The sequence below is a fragment of the Aquarana catesbeiana genome, linkage group LG05 (assembly GCF_042186555.1).
Source record: "Aquarana catesbeiana isolate 2022-GZ linkage group LG05, ASM4218655v1, whole genome shotgun sequence".
In the NCBI taxonomy this organism is placed as follows: domain Eukaryota; kingdom Metazoa; phylum Chordata; class Amphibia; order Anura; family Ranidae; genus Aquarana; species Aquarana catesbeiana.
Genome location: NC_133328.1, coordinates 136384272 through 136410942, shown reverse-complemented (window position 1 = coordinate 136410942; position 26671 = coordinate 136384272). Strand labels below are relative to the sequence as shown.

General features: G+C 43.9%; 1 protein-coding gene across 1 annotated transcript in view; it reads right to left on the bottom strand.

Annotated features, from left to right (window-relative positions):
• Positions 1-26347, bottom strand: part of RAB5A (RAB5A, member RAS oncogene family) — a 134173-nt gene extending 107826 nt beyond the window's left edge. Inside the window, exon 1 of the mRNA XM_073630218.1 lies at positions 26160-26347. The gene's annotated coding sequence lies outside the window, so the exon portion shown is untranslated. The remainder of the gene's footprint in view (positions 1-26159) is intronic.
• Between the last annotated feature and the right edge of the window lie 324 nt (positions 26348-26671).

The following is a 26671-nucleotide window of genomic DNA, read 5'->3' as shown; positions in this document are numbered from 1 at the left end:
ATTTGAGGCCTACAAAGTTCAAATCAGTATTTTTTGTTAGGAAATTACACATATTTTATATATATCTATATATATATATATATATATATATATATATAGATATATATAGATAGATAGATAGGAGACCCTAGAGACTAAAATGGTGGTCGTTGCAATATTTAAGGCAAGGGTCCACTTATCGTTTTTTTTTTTTTTTTTTTTTTTTTTGAGTTCATTCACAAACTTTTCTTCTCAGCATTACATACTCACATATTGTGTGTAATATGTCCGCCTGTGTCAGATTTCGTCGGAAAGAATAACTTATATTATTCACTGCAGGCGGTTTCCATCTTCATTGTGGGCATTTGAAGCCCACAAGCATTTATTTCTTGGATGTGGTGGATGCTGTGCTCCCAGCAGTCACTGCTCGTTCCCGCACATGCTCTGTGGCATCCTGGGAAGCCTAAGACTAGCTCCCAGGAGTCTGGGAGAGGCTAGAAACACGCCTACTCCCATGGGAGGAGAACCAGGAAGTGCAAAGAAGAATAGAAAAATAAAAGGTAATTACGGCGATTTAAAGTTTTTTAAACGGCATGTCAGCATCTAGGCAAGGAAGAGAATACATACAGATATTGTTCAAAATTTGGGTGGAACCCCGCTTTAATGTCACACTGTATTTGCACAGTGGTCTTTCAAACGCAATGACTTCAATGAATTTAAAAAAACCTAAACAATAAAGTTAGCCTAATTATTTTGTATAAAGTGAAAGATGATGTCACGGATATCCAACACGTCACGCTTTAAAACTGTACACACTCGTGGAATGGTAAAAAACTACGGTACTTAATCTCCATAGGCGACGCATTTAAAAAAAAAAAAATTAACAGTTACCTGCTTAGAGTTACAGAGGAGGTCTTGAACTAGAATTATTACCCGCACTCTAAAGATTACGGCAATATCGCACAAGTGTGGTTTGAACAGTTTACATTTGCTAGTGAGACTTACATATGCGTTTAGCACGGAGGGATGGGGCGCCATAAAATTATCTCTTTTTTGCCCCCTTTTTTTACAGTCCCTTTAAAAAAAAAAAATTCTGATTATTTTTATTGCCGTCACAAGAACAGGTACTCATTAATGGAGGCATCTTGAGTTTAAAAGACCCCAAACCACTCCTCCGCACTAAGATCAGTGTTTATGAATACTTTGGATTTCTGACGAGTAAACCAGAAGTTGCGTTGCTTCTCAGTTGGGTCTTCCAGTGAGACGGGAGAGCCCGGGCAAGCTTTGGAATGTGGGGGGAGGGGGAATGTCCCCTCCCGCTGCTAATAAGAACAGAGCGGCTGTTTAGCCGCATCAGTTGCCATTACAAGAAAAAAAAAAAAAGGTATTGGATGATGCCTGCAGCTGCACCCCAATACAACCACTTGAAGCCAATGACATACAGGTATGTGATTTGGCGGAAAGTGGTTAAAGTGAACAGGGTTGATTTACTAAAGGCAAATATACTGTGCACTACAAGTGCAATGGAAGTTTACTGCAAATGCAGTTGCTCTAAATCTTAGTAAAGGAGGGGGAAGATCTTCTGATTTCCATCATCCAATCGTGTTTAGGCAAAAATGCTGTGTTTTTATTGTCCTTACATGTGATTGGGTATTCTTTGCAAAGTGAAGCTTAACCTCATTAGGGCTCGGTTCACATATATGTGAATTGGATGCGTTTGGAAAAGCATTACGATTTGCATGACACGTAAATCAAACAGGGTTTCTGTGGAGCTGGTTCACATATACAGTATGCGGTGCAGCGGCAGTGTGAATTCGCTGTGAATTTAAACAGTCCTGTGCGTTTTCTGAGCACTGCGGTGCAATTCAGATGCAAGTTCCAGGCTCATTGCCATCTATGGAACGCATCAGAATCTCAAATCTCATCAGTTTTGAACACCAATTTAATGTTGGGGAAAAAAAAAAAAAAAAAAGCGTGGGGATCCTCCCCAAATCTATACCAGACGCTTAGGTCTGGTATGGATTTTGAGGGGAACCCCCACAGCAAAATGTTTTTTTTTTTTATTTTGGCATGCGGTTCCCCTTAAAAATTAGTTCCAGACCTGAAGTTCTCGCCTTTATCAGCAGACCAGTGGACTTAAGGAGATATTCTGATCTGCTACTGGCACTCTGGCATTTCCTTAGTCCTTGGTACAGCAACCAAGAAACCTGTGCATTAAGAAGTGCCGCAGAGTAATCTGCCCATATGCGGGCCTATAAAAGCAAGGGGCGAAAAATGCAAAGTATTCCGGCTGTCAGAAAAATATGTTGCCATCTAAGAAAAAGGGATCTGTGATCATATATTTAAACTTTAGAAAAATGTAGTGATATACCTAAACTAAAACAGAACCGTCATGTTAAATACGTTTTATTATTAATTGACTAAAACTGATTCAAGATTCATTTGAAGTTGGCAAATTTTTCCTGGAGTGAGCAATGAAGCTCATGTTGCTGGCACCCAGGTGTCAGGGGTTCAATCCTCCTCCTATGCGCATACACATGTATGTCAGGGAGATCCAAGTATAGATGTTTATTTAAAAGTTAGTGAAAAGAAACCATAGCATGTTTAGCTGCCCTCATTGCCAACTTTACCTAGAGCAAAGTACAGTGGGGACAGAAAGTATTCAGACCCCCTTACATTTTTCACTCTTTGTTATATTGCATCCATTTGCTAAAATCATTTAAGTTAATTTTTTTTCCTCATTAATGTACACACAGCACCCCAAATTGACAGAAAAACACAGAATTGTTGACATTTTTGCAGATTTATTAAAAAAGAAAAACTGAAATATCACATGGTCCTAAGTATTCAGACCCTTTGCTGTGACACTCATATATTTAACACAGGTGTTGTCCATTTCTTCCGATCATCCTTGAGATGGTTCTACACCTTCATTTGTGTCTAGCTGTGTTTGATTATACAGATTGGACTTGATTAGGAAAGCCACATACCTGTCTATATAAGACCTTACAGCTCACAGTGCATGTCAGAGCAAATGAGAATCATGAGGTCAAAGGAACTGCCTGAAGAGCTCAGAGACAGAATTGTGGTAAGGCACAGATCTGGCAAAGGTTACAAAAAAATCTCTGCTGCACTTAAGGTTCTTATGAGCACAGTGGCCTCCATAAACCTTAAATGGAAGACGTTTGGGATGGCCAGAACCCTTCCTAGAGCTGGCCGTCCGGCCAAACAGCTATCGGGGGAGAAGAGCCTTGGTAAGAGGTAAAGAAGAACCCAAAGATCACTGTGGCTGAGCTCCAGAGATGCAGTCGGGAGAGGGGAGAAAGTTGTAGAAAGTCAACCATCACTGCAGCCCTCCACCAGTCGGGGCTTTATGGCAGAGTGGCCCGACGGAAGCCTCTCCTCAGTGCAAGACACATGAAAGCCCGCATGGAGTTTGCTAAAAAAAAAACATCTGAACGACTCCAAGATGGTGAGAAATAAGATTCTTTGGTCTGATGAGACCAAGATAGAACTTTTTGGCCTTAATTCTAAGCGGTATGTGTGGAAAAAAACAGGTACTGCTCATCACCTGTCCAATACAGTCCCAACAGTGAAGCATGGTGGTGGCAGCATCATGCTGTGGGGGTGTTTTTCAGCTGCAGGGACAGGACGGCTGGTTGCAATCGAGGGAAAAATGAATGAGGCCAAGTACAGGGATATCCTGGACGAAAACCTTCTCCAAAGTGCTCAGGACCTCAGACTTGGCCGAAGGTTTACCTTCCAATAAGACAATGACCCTAAGCACACAGCTAAAATAACAAAGGAGTGGCTTCACAACTCCGTGACTGTTCTTGAATGGCCCAGCCAGAGCCCTGACTTAAACCCTGCTGAGCTCTGATGAAAAAGGGGATGTTCCCTTCGAAACGCGTCAGCTGGTAGTGACGCTTGTGTGCAATCTTTGGAAGGTTTTGCTCATCATAGAACCGCTTGCCGTTAGTCGGTGCAGTCTTCACATTGCACCTTGTTCCACTACCGTTTGTGAGTAATTTCCTTTATTATTTTATTTAATAAATACTTTTACAAAAGATAATGCACATGGCTGGTGCGCCCCTCTTCTCTTTTTATCTTGTTGTTTATTAGGATTCCCAATCCTTGAGGGCAGCAAGGCCTATGTCGTATCATCTGTCTGGCCATTCACTTGTGCGCAGGAGTTATTTCTTTTTGAAGAATTCCCCCTACCTCATGTTCTGCGGACAACTGTAAATGTCAATTGTCACCAATACAAAAAAAGGAATAAATGTCACAGATATGGGCAGAGGTACTCTGTCAAGTTTTTATTGTTAGCGCTCCCCCCCCCCCCCCCAAAAAAAAAATATAATAATATAAACACAACACTCCATAGGTAAACTTCTTTCCAGTGTTTTTTTTTTTTTTTTGGTCTATGAATACAAGTTCTGAACAATACAATTAAAGGGAAACTTTAGGCTAGAAAATGAAAATGGGCAGAGAGGCAGGAGTGTTAATGCAGAAGAGATGATTTGTCCCTTCTGCATTAAAAGCTACTTACCTGTCTGTCCGCCCCTGTACAGTAAGCTGCGCAAGTGACGTCATCTCAGCCTGGCCAATGACGGTGGCTGGCAATCCAGACACGGAAGCCTGAAGATGTCAGTGGCTGGTGGGGAGTTCTGGGGACGGGCCACCACTAGATTCAAGGAGCACAGGGTATCATGCTAGGGAATATTTATTTACGGACTGTACGTCGGAAGCATAAGTGGGACTGTGCTCTGTATATTCTAGCTTAAAATAGGCCAATACATTTTGGGTGGAGACACTACATTTTTTAGTGGCCCATTTTACAATGGCTTGAAAACATAACATGTAAAAGCAATCACTGCAATGAAACGAGCATTGCATTGTTTTATGTGTTAAGCCAAAGCGGTCACAAAACCTGTCCTACTTGGAAGTAAAGCACAGACTAATTTTAAACTGTGTATAGCAGAGGTAGACCAATTCATTTTGTGATACTAGATGATGATAGACTGCATGCAGCACAAATATAAATAGCGTTCCAAAACTAGATACAAAATTCATCATGGCAAGACAAGAAACTGCATAAATTATGTTGAGTAAGATATAAAAAGTAATTTTTAGCAACATAAATATGTTTTCCCTTGATCACAAGACATTTTATGCAGTCACAACTAGAGAAAGTGGGCCAGTGGTAGAATGAATCAGGTGTGGTGTAGTTGTGATGTGCTCCAGTAGACAATAAGCAAAATAAATCAGCCCCTCTTGTGCTTCCACAAAAATAAAAAATAAATATCATCACGTGCCTGCACTAGAGTATGCATTTTACCTCTGCATGAATGTTACACAACATTGTGACAAGATACTAGGGTGTGGTCTACTATAACGTTCTACAATCACAAAAAAAAATTGCTGCCCTGTGCAATAGTATGGAGCAAAATATAGACAAGGGTAATGTTTGCCTTTGTTAACATACAAGTTCAGGGATGTTTTGACAACTTGTATACAGCGAACTTTTATCTGTCTCTTTTGGAAAATATACCATAATGGTTCTGTTCAATAAGTGCACACGTTGATCCTGCCAGAAATCTGATAACCTTGTAAGTTTCTGTGCACTCTGCAGTATTATCAACCATGCCCAGTTCATCTCTGTGATTTATATAGTCCCACCACACTTCTTTTTCTAGAGTGACAAACCCTCTTCTCCATAGAGTCAGCAGTGTGATTGAGCATGTCGCCCTAGGACAGGAAGTGTACTAACAGCAGGATCACTAGGCAAGAGGGGTAAAAAAAAAAAAAAGGGGGGGGGGGGGGAGGGTGTTGGAGTCTGGAAAAAAAAAAAAAAGAAGACAACTCGGGCTCGGTTCACACTGGAACTGGTTGCGGATCGCACAGGGATGCTGTGCGTCCCCATTCTCCAGGTCAGGGACAAATCTTTGCCTGAATTCGGCCCTGAAACAGAGCTAAAGACGCACAGCGTTTCTGTGCAGTGTGCTCTGCAGCCACCCCTGGAGATATGTGAACCGGTTCCATAGAGAGCCAGTCACATTCTCCTACTATACGGAGAATTCCGCATCCAATTCGCATAGGTGTGAACCCAGCCTAATAGAGTCACTACACCAAAGAATTGGTATTGCAATATATGAGCTATTGATCACCTTCAGCTGACAAGACAGAGCCGCTCTCTGCTCAACAGTCACAGCTCTCTGCTCGAAGCAGACCAAGAACTGAGCGATCAATGGTCATGTGACAGTCCTACAGCCAATGTGGGAGAGCTACAGAATCACACAGATGCAGCAGCACGGAGGAGAGTATGGATGTTACTTTTATTTTGGTCCCATACTTTAACAACGTGTCAGAAAAAAGTCTAAAAGGCTCCCTATAGTAACAAGCAGCTGTAAAACGATTCTGTTTCCAGTTTAGTAAACAAGCCACATCAGCAGATGCTGGAGAAAGCACTGCATGTAGGACATGCATAACGATCCTATAATTATTGTAAGACTTCAGCAGGGATGTCTATGGGGGGGCCTTTAGTTTGGATTACATGATTAAAATAATAATATACTATAGAAGGGAGGAGTGACAAACAGTAGTGCTGCCATTCAAATTAAGAATGAAAAGAAATAAAGAATAGATTTGGATGTTGACTTCTAGAATGGCCCTATTGGAAAGGCTCTGTAGCAAGAGATGGTGGGCATCTCAGTGTTTGGCTTCCCTCTTCTTCTCAACCCAGAGCTGTGCACCTCCCCTGCCTTCCCCCGGGAGCATACACAATGTGCACAAAGCATCCAGAGGCCAGACTGCACTGGGTAGGAGCTGTCACAGGAAGGAGGAAAAGTGGGCAATAAGCCCAGAAACTCCAGGCTCAACCTCTCCTCCTCTCTGCATGTCCCTGCAAGGGTGACAAGTGGGATCAGTGGCATGGGAGCAGTGGTGGAATATCTGCAGTGGCAGAAAGGTGAAGTGCCTGGAAAGTCAGGTTTGTTGACAGTGAGTTTCAATGTCAAGGTGCAGCTTACAAGGAGTTCTTCACAGCTCCAATTACAAATGCTGTCTGTATGTAAGCCTGCAGGGTGACTTCTCTGACTAAAGCTGGTCACAAATGAATCGAATCTCGGATTGTTCAGCAGCAACTGGCCCAGATTCGATCCATCTATGGGCAGGCTGGTTGCACTAAAGCTAGCTCTATAGCCACTAAAGCCGCCAGCAGTGATCAGTGTATTCTGCCTGTAGTCAGTGTTGATGGGGGAATCAAGCAATTTTCTTTCCTTCCACTCGTGGTGGAAAGAAAAAAAAAATTGCATCATCTATGGAGTCACCCAATATGGCACAGGCTAGTAGAACACATCTGTACTGCCTGCTGATCTTGAAAATAACTGTTAAAGCAGTTCAGAATTTGGAAAGTTTGATGCATTTATTGTTAAAAGAATCACATCTAAAAACACAAATACTTACTGAATTATGATGGATTTTAAGGTAAAGGATAAAGAAACTTTCACAGCATTTGCAGGTTTCCTCCCCCATCCTCTGTTGTACACTCACACAGCTTTGCGCCGCAATAGTTACCTGTAGCCGATGCAACTTTCCTAAGCACTTACCACCACTATACCAATGAACTTCTGTATTCTCTGCAACTACCCTGCAATGAACCACCACACTTTTCCTAGTACACATTTTAAAAAAGGCAAACGCAGTCTTTTAGAGGCACTCTGCGTTGGGGGGTGGGGGGGGTGGTTGGGAGCCAGGACCACTGGCAGGGGACCCAAGAATACCTTTAAATCGACGTTCAATCAAAACAAATTCAGATTATAAAAAATTAACCTTATTCATAATAATAGCTATGGTTGAAAATCTGACTACAGTTCCCCCCAAAACAGGAGGCATTTTCCTTGGACTTCCATGCAGCAGACCCTCTAATTGTGAGCCCAGATACTGTTGTACTGCAAAACCTGCCCTTCTCTTCACCCTTCTCCCCTGAGGTCTGTTACAGAGCCCTAGAAGAAGAAATAATGGACAATATAAATATTTATAAATGACTCAAAGCATAATGGCATGTTAACAGGAGAAGGAATAAATAATTCAGGAGACATCTGCAGCTAATAATTATATAACACTTGGCAGTGTGGGTTTTGGACATGTGGACCATCAAAGGCCATGTGCCCAAAACGGTAGCAACGAGTGTACAGTATAATTGATAGCAGCAGTTATCTCCTTGTTATTCATTTTATAAGCAGAGATCAACAATGACAAAGAGGGACACCAGTGATTCCCCAAAGGCCAGTGGCAAATGGATATCTTCTAAAACAAGAAACCCACACAATAACCAAAATTGTATGCAATACAAAACTGTGTGTGTGTGTTGATCATACCTTTATCACCACCCACCTAATATTGAGTAGGTCCTTTTTGTTGCCAAAACAGCCCTGTCCCATGGAAGCATGGACTCTGCTAGACCTCTGAAGGTATGCTATCTGGCACCAAAGCATCAGTAGCAGATCCTTTAGAGCAGTATTAAACCCCAAACCAAAAATATAATATATTGCAGCTTAGCAATCAGTTGTGGTGCATTAGTTTTCTTTTAGGCTTTTTTTTCACCCTGCTCTCCCCTGGTGATCTGGCCAGTAACACACGTCCTGTATTAGAGGGCCCCCCTCCTGGATGAATGAGCACAGGTTGCACCTTTGGACAGCAGCACTGTTAATCTGGGAAGAGGGGGGGTTAGATGTACTACCAGATTTAGATACACTAACGCTTTATAAGCAGTTACAGCTAATTTTTTTTTCCCCTTTTAAGATAAAAGGTTTTATGTAAATAAATAAAAGCTGATCATTGTAAGCACCCATCAGTAGTAAATGGTTTGTCTCCACCCTGTAACTGCTACATCTGCAGAACATCTTGTTCTGTTGAAAGACAAACAGACTTACTGGCCAGATCACCAGGTGAAAAGAAAAGACCATATGAAGAAAGAAAACAAATGCAGCCATCATAACTAAGGATTTGTAAGCTGCAATATAATAAATGTTTGCTTCTGGGTTGAATACTGTACTGCTTCTGTCCTGTAAGTTGTAAGGTGGGGCCCCCATGGATCTGACTTTTTCCAGCACATCCCACAGATGCTTAATTGGATTGAGATCTGGGGAATTTGGAGACTAAGTCAACACTTTGAACACATTGTTGTGTTTCTCAAACCATTCTTGAACTTTTGCAGTGTGGCAGGGCGCATTATACTGCTGAACGAGGCCACTGCCATCAGGGAATACCGTTTCTATGAAGGGGTGTGCTTGGTCAGCAACAAGGTTATTGAAGGTAGCACATGTTAAAGTAACATCCAAATTAATAGTACAACCCAAGGTTTCCCAACAGAACATTGCCCAAAGCATCACACTGCCTCCACCGGCTTGTCTCCTTCCCATACTGCATCCTGGTGCCATCTCTTCCCCAGTGGAAGCGACAAACACACACCAGGCTATTGACATAATGTAAAAGAAAACATGATTCGTTGGACTAGGCCACCTTCTTCCATTGCTCTGTAGTCTAGTTATGATGCTCAAATGCCCATTGCAGGCACTTTTGGCTGTGGACACAGGTCAGCAAAGGCACCCTGATCGGTCAACAGCTACGCAGCCCCATACGCAACAAACTGTGTTTTGATACCTTTCTATCGGAAGCAACATTAAAGTATAACTAGAGACAAAACTTTTTTATTTTTTGTTTTGGATACAGTGGACAGGGATTAGAACCCTTGTCAGTTTGTATTGCTGTCTGTGCACCTGGTTTACCATTATCATTAAAAGTGAAAGTAAAAGAAAATCCCAAATTTTGGGTTGTCCCCAAAAAAGTAATAGGACTTCCTATTTGGCAATGGGACAGGAAGCGAAGGGAAATCTCCACAATGGGACACAGATGGCGAAAAAAATGAAAATAAATGGGTTATAACTAAAGCTGCATGATTCTGGCCAAAATGAGAATCACAATTTTTTTCCCGCATCACAATTCACACCTATACGAACTGGATGCGGGAATCTCTCACATTATCCAAAAAAAATTGGGCTAACTTTGTTATTTTGTTTTTCTTTTTTTAATTCATTTAAGTGTAACCTTTTCCCAAAAAATTGCATTTGAATGACTGCTGCGCAAATACAGGGTCTCTACTAAAAAAAATATTTACCGGTATATAAATATTTGGGGGTTCTAAGTAATTTTCTAGCAAAAAAAAAAAAAAAAAGATTTTAACTTGAAGCCAACAAATGTCAGAAAAAGTTTTAGTGTTTGGTGTGTAAATGAGGGAAGTTTAACCACTTAAAGCGGGGGTCCACCTATCTAGCGTTTTTTTTTTTTTTTTAGTTCATTCACAAACTTTTCTTCTCAGCATTACATACTCACATATTGTGTGTAATATGTCCGCCTGTGTCAGATTTCGTCGGAAAGAATAACTTATATTATTCACTGCAGGCGGTTTCCATCTTCATTGTGGGCATTTGAAGCCCACAAGCATTTATTTCCTGGATGTGGTGAATGCTGTGCTCCCAGCATTCACCGCTCGTTCCCGCACATGCTCAGTGGCATCCTGGGAAGCCTGAGAGAGGCTAGAAACACGCCTACTCCCACGGGAGGAGAACCAGGAAGTGCAAAGAAGAATAGAAAAATAAAAGGTAATTACGGCGATTTAAATTTTTTTAAACGGCATGTCAGCATCTAGGCAAGGAAGAGAATACATACAGATATTGTTCAAAATTTGGGTGGAACTCCGCTTTAAAGTGTATTCCTTTGAGCTAAAGTACAAATTGTTACATTGTTTATAATTAAGTTCCACTGCTAAAGAATGTTGTGATTCTTGGCAGACTGCCCTTTTTTTTCTTCTTCCTTTGACCTTCCTGTCAAAGGATTGATCCACGGCAGATAGCAGATCTAAGCTGTAGTGCCTTATAAATGCCAGGTCAGCTTCTTTGATAGCATGCTTTTAGCCCCCTTCCCAAAGTACTTCTGGAAGCTTTCTCCCCTTTGCATGCTCCTGTTGCCAGGATGAACAGGACGGTAGACTATGAGGTGTTTCTTTACTTCAAGATATTTTAAAAGACATCTGCCGCCAAGAGTGTCAAAGGCCCCCTCTCCCGGGCCAGAGGAAGCTAGACATAATGTGGGCATATAATTTTTTGCGTACGTTGGAACGCCAAAGACATTTTTTGGAAAAAAAACCCGGATTTGTCCCCAAGATTATTCTATCTGGAGAACATCTCAGGAAAGGCTCGGCACTAGACAGAGCATGCATCTCGCTAATCCTGCGGGCTGAAGTTACCACTAACAGGAGGATTGTTTTCAACTCGTGCAACTCTATGGAGATAGCTTGCAAAGGTTCAAAAAAAAAAAAAAAAAAAAAAAAAAAAAAATCAAGAATCAAATGGCTCTAGATAGGGTTTTCTCTAGAAACACCAACAGCGCTGCCACCTGCGTCTCAAGGGTGCTCACTGCTAATCCCTTCCCCATTCCCTCATGGAGAAATTCTGAATTCGTTCTCTCCTGATGAAGAATCTTCTGGCCTCCTCTCTGGACCACGCACCTCAAGGTGGGCTCCCTACCCCCAAGCGCTTGCATCCAGAGGGGTACTATGGGGACTCCTCTCTTACGGGGTTCTAAGGCTTCCGCTACTTTTGGGAAAAAACTCTGGGTGAGGAGAAAAGCCCAAAAAGGTAGAGCCCCAATCTGCCCTTATTTTGTTTCCCAGATTGACTGCCAGCTGCCGAAACCCTTGAGACAAGCTTGCAATTGGGATGTGTAGATATGTGTCTCACCGGTCGATTGACGCCATGAAACAATTGGAATGAGCAGATTTCTTAGAGAAAAGATCTTGTCCACCTGAAACCTTTTGTCCCTGATGGATCCATTTAGGTCTTTCAAATTCAACATTAGCCAAAATTTTCCTGAAGGATTTTTTGGCTAGAAAGATGTGGGAATAGAAGCCTTCCACCGCCTGCTCCCTCAGGACCCCTGTTGAATCAGTTCCCTTAAAATGGATGTCATGGCCAGGGCTTTCCCTTGATCCTTTGGGAGACTGGTTATATAAAACCTGTTCGGGGAAGTCCAGAAAAATTCTGGATTGCCGCCTCCCACTGTGGTCGGAAGGCTTGAAGCCTACCCCCCACTGCAAGGTGGCAGTCATTGCTTTTTTGCTCTTTGTTCTGGAGGCCTGAAGAGCACGCCCCCTCTACCACTTCCCCTCTGGGGGTACCCCGGTCTCTCCTGGTTTTGGTCTTTTTCCTTTGGAGATTGTGAAAAAGGACAAAAACTTTTTTGGCGGCATGCTCTTTTTCTTAATCGGAAAGGCCTTCTTATCCGCTTTCCTGACAATGATTGTTTCCAAGACCGGACCAAACCCAAACAGTGAGTCTCTTGTAAAGGGAATTCCACATGGTTTCACCTTTAACGCCAAGTCTCCTGACTAGGTCTTGAGCCATAAAGCCCTCCAGGCTGAGTTTTAGAAGAGCCGACAATCTCGCTGACATCCTGGTGGATTCTGCTGAGGCGTTCGCCATGTATTTTACAGTGCAGGATAAAATTCTAGTAGATCTTTTCTTGATGTACCAACCCTTCAACTGCTTAACCCAGCATTTAAGGTTCTTAGCGACCACTACAGAAATCATCGCTGGTTTTAAGTTGGACAGGGACTAGTCCTGAGCTTTCTTTAGCAAGGAGTCTGCCCTCGTGTCCATTGCGTCTTTTGAGCATACCCATGTCCTCAATTGCCTGGTCTGTGCGTCTTAAGACCTGCGAGAAGGCAGCATCGATCTTCTAGCCCGAATTTGCAATGGGAGGTCCTTACCTCCTCTTCTCCCTTATACTCCTCCTCTGAGTCCAGCATAGGAGGGGGGATACTTTTTCTTTCTTCCTCTGATTCACTATCACTCTTTGAGGTGGGTGGCAGAGGGTTGGAGCAGAAGCTCTGTTGCCAACCTGACTCCAGACCTGAACTCCTCTTCAACCGAGAGGGTACAGACCCCATGGTTTCTGCATGCTTCTCCTTACTGAGCAGAAAATTCTATGCATTGCTGTGTGGATTCCCTCACTAGCCCTGCAATATCCTCCAGAGCGGTTTAGACGAGGAGTCCCTCAGCGGATTCTTCCTCCTAGAAGGACCTCTCTCTGATTTGGCAGTGGTTTCAACCCCTCCGGAGGGTGGGGGGGAGCGAGAGAAAAAGAGAGAGAAAGAGAGAGAGACACACACACACACACACACCTTTCCTGTAACAGAGCTACCCCATTCTGCTGTACTGCTAAAAGAACAGTAAACCTCTAGCACACAGCACAGGCTTTTGGAAGGACAACGCAACAGAGCAAACACCCAGTAAGATTAGAGGCACCTCTGTACCTCTCTTACCTGGGTCTGGCTGGTGCACCGGGCGCCTGTACCGCTGTGACAATACCTCCAATGCAGGGTACGCAGGGGTTGCTGCCCCCATTATGGCTCTTTAAAAAGTATCCTTCTGGCGTCCTCTTCTTCCTTACTGCTTGAGGGCCGGAAGGACGCACCAGACGATGACCTGCCTCTTCCTCCTGCGCTCCAGCGGCCGGAACCACTTATTGTATGCCCACCTCGGAAGTCCCTCCTACCAGAATGATGTCACCAACCCTCCAGGACTCGGATCCAACATGTCGAGTGCTCTGGGCTCTCTTAGCATGCATGCTGCCTGCACGCCCACAGCCTCCGAGCACACAGGCGGGTTCCCCCTGGGTGACCATCTCTCCCATGAGCCAGAGAAGGAAGAAGGCATCGGAACACCCCTTTCCCATGCGCAAGGGTACTGGGCTGGTCACAGAAGGTTCCTGGAGGTACTGCCAACCCCTCTCCCCAAGAAAATGGAGAAAGCGCAGCCCCCCATCAGTGCTTCCACTATGGTGGAGTAAGCACTAAGACGACTGATGGCATGGTGAAAGCAGCTGCATTTAAAGGGCGATGTCACGGCAGTGTTTCCTGTGAAGGGTGGCGCTACGCTTTCTCCAAGGTGCTGTTCTGAAAGGCGAGGGCAGAAAAAGTTTTGCCTATAGTTCTAGTTTAACATTTTCAGCAATATGAGCTACAGTAATGTATCTATTGGATCAGACTACACAGGTTAGCCTTCATTCCCCACATTCATCAACGAGCCTTGCCTGCCCCACGACCCTGTAGTCGATTCACCAGTTATCCCTCCCTGGACTACTGCAGACCAGGAACATCCCGCAAGAACTGTAGTTTTTGTTGAACCACAGGAATCCCAAAGTGCTCTTCCATGTGGGTTTTATTGCATGGATCAAAACTCAGTATGACTGTGTCCTGACAAGTGCATCAGACTCTGGGATGCCTGTGAAGGCCGTGCAGCCAGGGTCTGTCATTGATTTCAACAAGCTGCCTTCATGCATGGAACACCTGTGCAGCCCAGGCAGTTGAAGATGGCCCTTCACACAGGTATATGGATTAGTATTGCCCATGTGAATAAGCCCTTAAATTGCACTTGCATGGAGGATTATCTGTTCTAATAGACTAAAAGATGTGAAACGAACACACTGTCACACTCAAATGTAGAAATGGAGAGGAATATTGACTGGAAATGTTTTTCCAGGTCTGATCCGTAAAGTGCCAAGGGCCCACTCACGGCCTCACAGCCCTTTGTCAGATAAGGGAAATCATCAATATTGAAACAAAAACAAAAAACAAACAAAAAAAAGAGAGAGCACACCAGCCTACTGTATTACCCAAGACATTAGGTTGATGTGTTTTGAGGGATAGACCCTCTTCTTCTCTGAGGAAGAGGGTCTATCCCTCAAAATGCATCAGCCTACATTCATTTTGTTGTGGAGCACTGAAGAAGTCATCTTTTTTGGTCATCAAGGTCACGGAGGTGCTAAGAAACCTCTCTCAATTACTTTGATATACAGTAGGCTTATGATTTTATTTTTCCTAATTTTTTTAATTTATAAATGGAGGTCACTGGGCCAGTGACTTTTAAATAAACTAAAAAAAAAAACAAAAAGGGATACTAGAACAGACATTGTATTGCTAAGGAAAAGATTAACTGCTTCCGGACCGCCTACCGCATATATACTGAGGCAGGGCGGCCTGGCTGCACGAAATCACGTACCTGTATGTGATTTTGCACACAAGGTTTGGGCCATCCGCAATCATTTAGAGGAAAGGCAGACTGCTGTTCTGTGAGGGAGGAAAAATGGAGATTGCATGTTTCTGCTAAACAAAAACAGGGATCTCTGTTTTCCTCCAGTCACAGCAACCCCCCTCAAGCACTTCCTAGGAGCACACTTAACCCTCTTGTGGCAGAGCGATGCCCTGCCAGGGTCTAGAAGGAGGATGTGACCCAGAATTCTCAACCAGACGGGTTGAGGGGCTCCAGGGAGCTTGTAAGATGAAGAGGAAACTGGCTTTTCAGTGTCCTCCTTTCTTAGACAGGTCCACTTTGGGACCTGGAGCCTGGGGATTTCTGAGAGATTCGGGTGGGATGAAATCCCCAGTCCTGGGTCCTGATTTTGAAAACAGCCAGCATACTGATTGGTCAGGTGTGTGCTGGGCTTTTAGTAGTAACCTGACCATATTTCTGGGCTCCACCCAGCAGATAGGAAGTCTGAGTACCAGGAGTCAGAAGGGCTCCACGTGGGAGCCAGTGCAGCAAGAGGCTGTTAGCTGTGTGTGTCCAGGGAGCCAGAAGCTGTGTGCGTTGAAGGGCTTCAAAGCTGTGTGCACCAAGGTGGTCGGTTAAACAGTCTGTATAGCCTTAAAAAGAAGAACCAGCGAGTGGCGGTGTCCTTCAAGCTCTACATTCGATGAGAATCCTTTACACTCTGATCAACCCTGATGTTAACCCCTTCCCTGCCAGTGTAATTTATACAGTGACAATGCATTGTTTTAGCACTAATCACTGTATTGGTGTCACTGGTCCCCAAAAAAGTGTCACTTCACAAATTGCTGAGCTCCGCCATTACTAGTAAAAACAATAAATAAATAAATAAATAAGGTCCATAAGAATATCCCATAGTTTGTAGACGCTAACTTTTGCGCAAACCAATCAATATACGCTTATTGGGGGTTTTTTACCAAAAACCTGTAACTGAATACGCATTAGCCTAAATTAGTGAAGAAATTTTATTTTTTTACATTTTTTTATTGGATGTGTTTTATAGCACAATGTAAAAAAAATATTGGTTCTTTTGCAAGATTGTTGGTCTTTTTTTTATTTATAGCGCAAAAAATTAAAAACGCAGAGGTGATGAAATACCACCAAAAGAAAGCTCTATCTGTGGGAAAAAAAGGACAACAATTTTATTTGGGTACAGCGTCACATGACCACGTAATTGTCAGTTAAAGCAACGCAGTGCCGTATTTGAAAAAATGGCCTGTCAGGAAGGGGGTAAAACCTCCGGGGCTGAAGGGGTTTAAAGTGGACCTATAATTAATAGCCTTACTGAGATGAGTAAGTAAAGAGTAAATAGCACGCTAAAAAGATTTACCTTTTCAGTAGAAAATGCAACTCTCTCTGTTGAGCACATAAGAGAATGCCTAGGCACTTTGCTACATGACCTCTGCTAAATGACATGATCAGCCAATTCTGGCCAGCCAAATGGTAATATTTCTTCAGCAGAGATATTCTAGCCAAACGACTAGGCTTTTGGTTCCACAGGCTGGCTATAGGGCTGCCTATGGAACCAAAAGCCTCCTCATACACACTATTAGATTTTTTGCAGATTTTTGTCTTCAGATTTACCAAAACCATATAATATGAAGTCAAACCTTAGGCTCGATTCACACCTATGCATGTTGCTTTTGAGCGTTTTTGGAGGTTTTTTTTTTCATGCTTGCCACATTTTTGAGCAGCGTTTTTGCGGCGTTTTTGCCGCGATTTGCGTTTTTTTTTTTTTTTTTTTTTTACAGTTTTTTTTTTACAGTCTAAAAAAAAAAAAAAACCAAAAAAGGCAAAAACGCACCAAAAACGCTGCAAAAACGGTGCACTTGCGTTTTTGATGCTTGTCCATTGAATTCTATTACATGCAAAACGCTGCATTTTGCATGAAAAAAAGTCCCTGACCCTTTCCGAAAATGCAGAGAAACAAAAAAGCATTGATGTGAACATGTTCCATAGGAACCCATGTTAAAAAATTCCCGTGCATTTCTACAAAATGCAAAATGCATCAAAAAACGCGCTAGTGTGAATGGAGCCTTAAGGAGTTTCAATTTGTATGCAATCAGGCAAGCACCTGCACTACATGGTTTTGGTAAATCTGAAGACAGGAATCTGCAGAAAATCTAATAGTGTATATAAGGCCTAACTTTTAGGAACCTCTTCTACTGATGTCAACAGGAGCCAAATAGCTTGGCTCTTCAGAATTGCTATTACTAGATTGCTCTACCCCACTCTGTTACGCTATAAGAATTTGTCTACCTCCAACTAAGTATCGAAAAAAAATCAATAATGCATATACTTTTTCTGTGGCCTCTGAAACAACCTGTATTAATACTTCTAAATCTGCCCCGAAATGTAAAATTCAGAAATGGCTCTACGCTTTCACAACAGTACAAGCAAATACCATGATTTCTCTATTGTTCTGCCCATCTCACAAAAGGCTGAGAGTGATATCTGCCTTCTTCAGTGAAGCAGAACACTGGAACCTGCAGGTCTTTGTTAAAATGTATTGTGACAATTGCTATTATCTAAAACAAGTTGGAATAGTCTGTAAAACAAGGAGATTCTGAATGTTTTTACAAAATTCTTACATCTGGAAGAATTACGTTTCTGAAATCTGTGCTTTCTGATATTGAAGTATTTCATAGTGCCAACAAGCAAGTATAAGTAATGAGCAACAACAGCATGGAACATGAACAAAATATAAGACTGATCGTGCATGGAGTGAATATTGTCCAGAGGTGTTTTTTTTCACGGCCTCATTCCCCATTACTGGCCCATTTCAATGTTGACAAATATGCTTGGCTGAAATGAAAGACGCGGATGTACCAAAGCTGCACTGGCAAATCTATACGGTTCTAGGATTTTCCATATTAATCCTATAGCTATGTTAAGCCCTGGTTCACGCCAATGCGATTTATCATGTAATTCGACAGTTCAAAATCGCATGACAAGTCGCACCCTATTGCCGGAAATGGAACTGTTAAAATTGTTGTGACTCAAGTCGCAGCAACTTTGAAAAAAGTCCCTGCACTACCTTTTTGCAATTTCTTTGCAACTTGTATTGGCTCCTGTTAAAGTTGCAAGCCGCAATGAAATTGCCGATCCAAATCCCACTGATCTGCGACTTTGAAATTACGCTTAAAGCGGAACTTCAGTCATTTTTTCAACTTTCCATCTATTAAATCTTCTGCCCTTGTTGTTTTAACTTTGGGTAGCAACATTTTTTTTCTGCCAGTAAATCCCTAAGACTGCTTTCACACTGAGACGCTTTACAGGCGCTACATCGCTAAAAATAACGCCTGCATAGCGCCTGTAAAGCACCTCTCCCATCTCTCCAGTGTGAAAGCCCGAGTGCTTTCACACTGGAGCGGTGCGCTTGCAGAACGGTAAAAAAAAAGTCCTGCAAGCAGCATCTTTGCAGCGCTGTACAAGCGGTGTATACACCGCTTTTAACCCTTCAAGCCGAATAGCGTCGCTAGAGCGGTGGTAAATCGCTGCTAAAAATATCGGCGCTTTACCGCCGACGCCTCGGTGTGAAAGCACCTTTACACAGCCCACTTCCTGTTTTTTGTCTGGTAAAAAGCCTAGGCTTATGCCATCGTGCACAGCTCTCTCTCTCACTCGTGAGTTTGCCAGGAAGGGAGGGGGATGAGTCATACAAGGGCCAATGAGAGCTGCAGAGCTTGAGGCGTGCCTCTGTAAATCCAGGAACTGAAAGGGCAGCAGCTGCAGCTGCCCACAGTTAAAATGGCTGCAGCCAGACTCAGTAGAGGGAGATTTCTGCAGCATATTTGGCAAGTACAGAATCACAGTATATATAAAATAATATGCAAAGTGGTTGGAGGGAAGCTTCAGAATGGCAAAGATGTTTTTATTACAAATTATGTAAGCAGACTGCAGTTCCTCTTTAAATAGCACAATTTCAAAGATGCACCGGTGTGAACCAGGGCTGAAAGGACAAATTCAAATATACTAACTTGCTACATAGTCTTCTTCATTAATAATATATAGGAGTAGCACAATAAAGGAAGAGAGAATATACATTTTTTTGTATATTCGATGTCTGGACAAATGTCATTTGAAAGAGCTTCAAAATGTTGTTTGCTTTTAACATTCGATTTTGAATGAATGTAATTTTCTGAGCAAAAAGCACATACACGGTTAGAAAATCATAGGTTCAAGAAAAAGTTTCTATCCTGCTCCTTCTATTTATCCTGTCACTGTGGATAAAAATAAATGTCAATCTGACCCAACTAATGATTTCTAGCAGAATCCTACTAGTGTATAGCCAGCTTAAGAAAAAAAAATAGGAATCCAAAGACTACAAGCCAAGCTGCAGGTACATTGGATAGAAAAACTTGTAATATGTTATATGACAAAAACAAAACTGGATCAGCAAAGTAATCCTGTATCCAAAGTCCAAAGTGCAAAGGTGCATACCATAGGAAGGGCAAAAATCCTGGACTCTTGATTAATGCAACATATGATTGGATAAGTCATCTATTCCATATATCTTTGACAGACTGTTTGAGACAGCCAAAATTATACATTTAACACACAAATGTCTGTTGCCAACTATTAAGGCTCCATTCACACTTGTGCGACTTGCCATGCGACTTTGGACACTGAAGTCACATGACAAGTTTCAACCCATGTTTTTTTTAATGATAACCATTCAAAAATGTGCAACTTAAAGTCGCAGCGACTTTAAAAAAGGTTCCAGCACTACTTTGGTCCGACTGTCATGCGACTTCAATGTAAACCCTCAAAAGTTGCATGAAAGTCGCACCTGAATGTTATACATGCAACAGTTGTGCAACAATTGTCTATTATCATTGATCAAAGCCAAAGTTGCATCCAAGTCACACCCATCCAAATTTGCACTCCAAAGTCGTGTGAATTGAGCCTAAGTTGGTCAAATACATACATGACAATCGGACTGCACAATTACCTTCCATTTACTAAAACCATGCTTTACACCAGTGCTGCCAATTAGTGCCCACCAGTGCCTTCTCATCAGTGTCACCTATCAGTACCCATCAGTGCCGCCTACAAGTGCCCACCAGTGCAGCCTCATCAGATCACATCAGCGAAGGAGAAAAATGACCGGTTTGTAAAATTTAATACAACTATGCAAATATTTGTTTTTTTTTTTTTTCCAAAAAATTAGTTTTTTATTTTTTGCAAGCAATAAAAAAAAGTGGCGATTGAACACCACCAAAAGAAAGCTCTATTTGTGTGAAAAAAATGGAGCTACTTACTGGTAACGTCTTTTCCAGGAGTCTTTCAAGACAGCCGCCAAGGTCTCTCATAGGTGACTGTCCGGAAAGACGATATGGGGAAAACAAATTATATACATTTAATTTGGGTACAATGCCGTATAACCGTGCTACTGTTGTTCAAAGTGCAACAGCGCTAAAAGCTAAGAATTGGCCTGGGCAGGAAGCTGAAGTTAGAAGCACAGCTTCACCAGATTTTGCACTCTCCAGTTTTAGTAAATCAATCCCACTATTCCTTCCTGACCATTTTTCCTATATGCATAATCGTAGTTCTCTATACACACTGCTAATCAAAATCAATTCATACACAACACAAACACAGCCTCATCAATAGAGGCCTCTATTGATGTCCTCATCATAGTTAAACAGTACGAACTTCTCATACACGTAAGAACTAACCAGGTAAATATACAGCGTATGGAAAATGTTGCTTCAGATAAAGCAAATAGGCTAGTTTCCATCCATGTTTAAGATGTAAATATTAAAGTCATTGTTACTTAAAAAAAAAAAAAATGCTCGACTTCTGGGGTCCCTCGATGGCTCTTCACCGGATTAATATAATGCCCCAGGAGAAGCCCTCCTGGGGGGGGGGTGCTCTGTCCTCCGTTTTCCTGCGGATGACAGGTCCGTGTGCACTCAGTTTTTGCAGAGCGGACACAGACAGCTCTGTGGGCAGCTGGGAGTAAATTGACTCTGCTGTCTGTTTACACCTGAATGCCCTCCGAACCGGTCCACCTAGACGAAGGAGGAAAAATCACCTTCTAGCGTTCCAGAGATACTGGTATTGATGCCAATACTAAGCATTTGCACGAGTACTTGTGCAAATGTTTCAATATTAGAACATAAGACTTGGTTCACATATGTGCGGGGCGGTTTGTAGTGCAATTTCTTTCAACGGTTCAGGTGCGATTCCAATGTGAATTGTAGTGTATGAGATAAGAAAAATCGCACCTGAACCGGACTTAAATCGAACTTCGGCCAGCCCGCACATATGTGAACAGGCTGTAAAAACTCACTGAAAGGCACATGAAAACAATAGTGAAACTGATGTCTCTGCAAGTGAAATCTACAGGTTTTTTATCAGTTTTGATGAATTTATGGTGTAAATGAGCACTAAAAAATGGTCACGACACTAAAAACAGGCATTGGTAATTGGTATCCACGAGTACTTCAGAAAAAGTATCAGTATTCCTACTTGGCCTTAAAAAACTGGTATCGGGGCATATCAAACAAAAACAAAGAAAAAATCCCAGCTCAACTTACCAACCAGCCTGCAACCAACCAAATTGTCCTAACAGTTCACGTTAAAAAGAGGGGTTTCGTTTGAGTACATTTGCAATCACATGCGTAAGCTGCAGGGCTGTGACAAGGTGCCCCAGTATTATATGCAGACAGGACAATTCAGTTTGTTGAAGGCTGGTTGGTAAGTTGAGCTGGGGATTTTAATTTGTTTTTTCTTGACATGTGTCACCGTTCCATGTGCTCCTTGGTGTTATGCCCCGTACACACGGTCGGATTTTCCGATGGAAAATGTGTGATAGGAGCTTGTTGTCAGAAATTCCGACCGTGTGTAGGCTCCATCACACATTTTCCATCGGATTTTCCGACACACAAAGTTTGAGAGCAGGCTGTAAAATTTTCCGACAACAAAATCCGTTGTCGGAAATTCCGATCGTGTGTATACAAATCCGACGCACAAAGTGCCACGCATGCTCAGAATAAATAAAGAGATGAAAGCTATTGGCTACTGCCCCATTTATAGTCCCGACATACGTGTTTTACGTCACCGCGTTCAGAATGATTGGATTTTCCGACAACTTTGTGTGACCGTGTGTATGCAAGACAAGTTTGAGCCAACATCCGTCGGGAAAAAATCCTAGGATTTTGTTGTCGGAATGTCTGATCAATGTCCGACCGTGTGTACGGGGCATTAGTGTTACTAAACCCACAACAGTAAAATCAGTCTGTATATGCAGCATAGCATCCTTGCTATACTCACTGTGGAACTTAAGGGGTTAATCCTCTGCATTGTATAAAAAGGCTGTTTTATCCTGTATGCATAGATCATCCCCCTCCTGCACAGTCTATCTGGGGAAGGCCAGCTAACACAGGCAGGGTAGCCAACCTGCACATGCTCAGTTGTGTCTTTTATGCTGGAGAGAACAGTTACTTGTTCTCAGAGATAGCCAGGTCACATGATATTGACATCGCACATGTGGGCGTGTATACAGGCTGCAGTGGAAATCTCCTCCTTCCTGATCTCTCAGAACGGGAGAAACTGTGCAGTTTATCATGTAACTGTGGAATACAGATCATCCAAAAAGGTATATGGTGGCAGTATTTTAATGTAAAAAGAAGATTTATAAGCCGTGGGCACTGTGGGGGGGGGGGGGGGGCAGATTAACTATTTTCATAATACTGGGTTTAATAGCACGTTAAGGCCAGTTATAGGCTGGGGCAGTTGCCATTTGTACTGCTGGGGATCCCTATCCCCTTCCATTTTCTTTTAGCGGATTGGTTTGGAGATAGGTGGGGGTAAACTAACACAGGTCAGTTTACACCTGCTGGTCCATAGGAGTGAATAGACGGTCAAATCAGGTTCGCCTGAAAAACTTTGAGGCAGATGTGATCGGACCCTTTGCGTGAAAGTGGCTTTATAGTGACTGTTCACGACAACTGTAGCACATGTATGTGAATTCAGCCTAAAATGTCCTCAGTTTATATATCTGTTACTTTACAAGGGAAAAAATGTATTGCATCGGCAAGAACAAAGATCAATAAGAGCAAGCCGGTAGACAAGTCTCATGGTGTATTACCACATTTATCACCCTATAATAATTCAGGGCTTTACAAATCCCAGATGCCAGGTGATCAACGCTGGCTCCTGGATTGGCTCCCGAATCCCATTATAATTTTTCCAACCCTGCTATAAATCAAACATAAGATCCTGAAAGAACGATGACCTTCCTTAGTTTGTAACAACACAATGGGTGTTACTTACTAAAGGCAAATCCACTTTGCACTGGAAGTGCACTTGTAATTGCAGTCACTGTAGATCTGAGGGGAAGCTCTGCTGATTTTATCATCCAATCATGTGCAAGCAAAAATGCTGTTTTTTATTTTCCTTGCATGTCCCCCTCAGATCTACAACGTCTGCACTTATAGTGCAAAGTGGATTTACCTTTAGTGAATAACCTCCACTGTTAGATGATACAAGAAGCATTAGACAGAAGCAGTTCATGGGAGCGGATCTGCTGCTGGCTGTCTGAAGCTGAAAAAAAGTTTTATCAAGAAGTGACATCATTATTGTACGCCCCTTCATTTTGCTGCAGCATCAACGATATTTAATGCGCAACTGTGCAAGCTCTACAAGAGTTTAAAACACGCCATGCCGGACCTCTCCAACTGCATGTATTGTAAAGCAATTCATTCTCAAAGATCAAAAGAGAGATTCTAAAGTCAGGTATCAGTCTATTTCCAGTAGTCCACAATCGTCCGGCCCCCTCCCCTGTCCCGTCCTCAGCCTCCGGCCCCCTCCCCTGTCCCGTCCTCACCCTCCGGCCCCCTCCCCTGTCCCGTCCTCACCCTCCGGCCCCCTCCCCTGTCCCGTCCTCAGCCTCCGGCCCCCTCCCCTGTCCCGTCCTCAGCCTCCGGCCCCCTCCCCTGTCCCGTCCTCAGCCTCCGGCCCCCTCCCCTGTCCCGTCCTCAGCCTCCGGCCCCCTCCCCTGTCCCGTCCTCAGCCTCCGGCCCCCTCCCCTGTCCCGTCCTCAGCCTCCGGCCCCCTCTCCTGTCCCGTCCTCAGCCTCCGGCCCCCTCTCCTGTCCCGTCCTCAGCCTCCGGCCCTCTCTTGTATCCTCTTGTCTCCTCTCGGCCCTCTATTGTATTACCCTCTTTTGTATCCTCTCGGCCCCCTCTTGTATCACCCTCTCTTGTATCCTCTCGCCCTCTCTTGTATCACCCTCTCTTGTATCCTCTCGCCCTCTCTTGTATCACCCTCTCTTGTATCCTCTCGCCCTCTCTTGTATCACCCTCTCTTGTATCCTCTCGCCCTCTCTTGTATCACCCTCTCTTGTATCCTCTCGCCCTCTCTTGTATCACCCTCTCTTGTATCCTCTCGCCCTCTCTTGTATCCTCTCACCCTCTCTTGTATCACCATCTCTTGTACCCTCTCGGCCCTCTATTGTATCACCCTCTCTTGTATCCTCTTGGCCCCCTCTTGTATCCTCTCGGCCCCCTCTTGTATCCCCCTCTCTTGTATCCTCTCGGCCCCCTCTTGTATCCCCCTCTCTTGTATCCTCTCGGCCCCCTCTTGTATCCCCCTCTCTTGTATCCTCTCGGCCCCCTCTTGTATCCCCTCGGCCCCCTCTTGTATCCCCCTCTCTTGTATCCTCTCGGCCCTCTCTTGTATCACCCTCTCTTGTATCCTCTCGGCCCTCTCTTGTATCCCCCTCTCTTGTATCCTCTCGGCCCTCTCTTGTATCCCCCTCTCTTGTATCCTCTCGGCCCCCTCTTGTATCCTCTCGGCCCCCTCTTGTATCCTCTCGGCCCCCTCTTGTATCCTCTCGGCCCCCTCTTGTATCCTCTCGGCCCCCTCTTGTATCCTCTTGGCCCCCTCTTGTATCCTCTTGGCCCCCTCTTGTATCCTCTCGGCCCCCTCTTGTATCACCCTCTCTTGTATCCTCTCGGCCCCCTCTTGTATCACCCTCTCTTGTATCCTCTCGGCCCCCTCTTGTATCACCCTCTCTTGTATCCTCTCGGCCCCCTCTTGTATCACCCTCTCTTGTATCCTCTCGGCCCCCTCTTGTATCACCCTCTCTTGTATCCTCTCGGCCCCCTCTTGTATCACCCTCTCTTGTATCCTCTCGGCCCCCTCTTGTATCACCCTCTCTTGTATCACCCTCTCTTGTATCACCCTCTCTTGTATCCTCTCGGCCCCCTCTTGTATCACCCTCTCTTGTATCCTCTCGGCCCCCTCTTGTATCACCCTCTCTTGTATCACCCTCTCTTGTATCACCCTCTCTTGTATCCTCTCGGCCCCCTCTTGTATCACCCTCTCTTGTATCCTCTCGGCCCCCTCTTGTATCACCCTCTCTTGTATCCTCTCGGCCCCCTCTTGTATCACCCTCTCTTGTATCACCCTCTCTTGTATCCTCTCGGCCCCCTCTTGTATCACCCTCTCTTTTATCCTCTCGCCCCCTCTTGTATCACCCTCTCTTTTATCCTCTCGCCCCCTCTTGTATCACCCTCTCTTGTATCCTCTCGGCCCCCTCTTGTATCACCCTCTCTTGTATCCTCTCGGCCCTCTCTTTTATCCTCTCGCCCCCTCTTGTATCACCCTCTCGGCCCTCTCTTGTATCCTCTCGCCCCCTCTTGTATCACCCTCTCTTGTATCCTCTCGGCCCCCTCTTGCAGTGTGTCTGCCATCTCTGACAATGCACGGTAAGTGAATGCTATGTGCGGCCTGTGGTGATGTCGGGGATGGTCGGAGTGTGCTGTGCCTGTCACTAGGAGAAGTGTAGAGAGGTGAAGCTGAGGCCTTGTAGCACAGCTTCTCCTCCCCGGTCCCCGGGCTCGGGCTCAGCCTGTGTCTGTGTGTAATGAGCGGAATAGAAGCAGACCTGTGACTCGGGTCTCCAGTGCCCGGCGTCATGTAAATAACAACACACGCAGCTCCATGTCACCAGCCCCCTCCCCCTCCTCATACAGCACAGTCCCGGCTCCCCGCTATTACCGGACACACGGGGCCACACAGTCACCGGCCAGTCATATCAGGTGATCGGCTTCCTGTCCGGGCTCTCCCTCCTCCGCCAGCTTCCTGGGCTGCCCGATGGCTCTGCTCTGGCCCGATCACATGACCTCCATGACGTCACCGCACAGACGGGAAGCCGCTGGGACAAACTGGTGTGATTGTGGACTGGCTGTGTATACAATAGTGCGGTGTGTGGGATGGGCATGGGATGGGTATGGGGGGCGTCATACTGAGCCAATGGAGGGACTGCCTACCTCCCAACTCTGTCAGATGTATTCATAAATATGTACAGAACACACCTTCACCCTGTGCAATTAAAGTGGAAGTTCAAACACTATTCGGAATTCCAGATTCCCTGTGTATCAGTATACATATACAGTATATATATATATATATATATATATATATATATATATATATATATATATATATATATATATATATATATATACTATATACAGTATAGTATTTTTTGGTGGCCCCCCCCCGTTAAC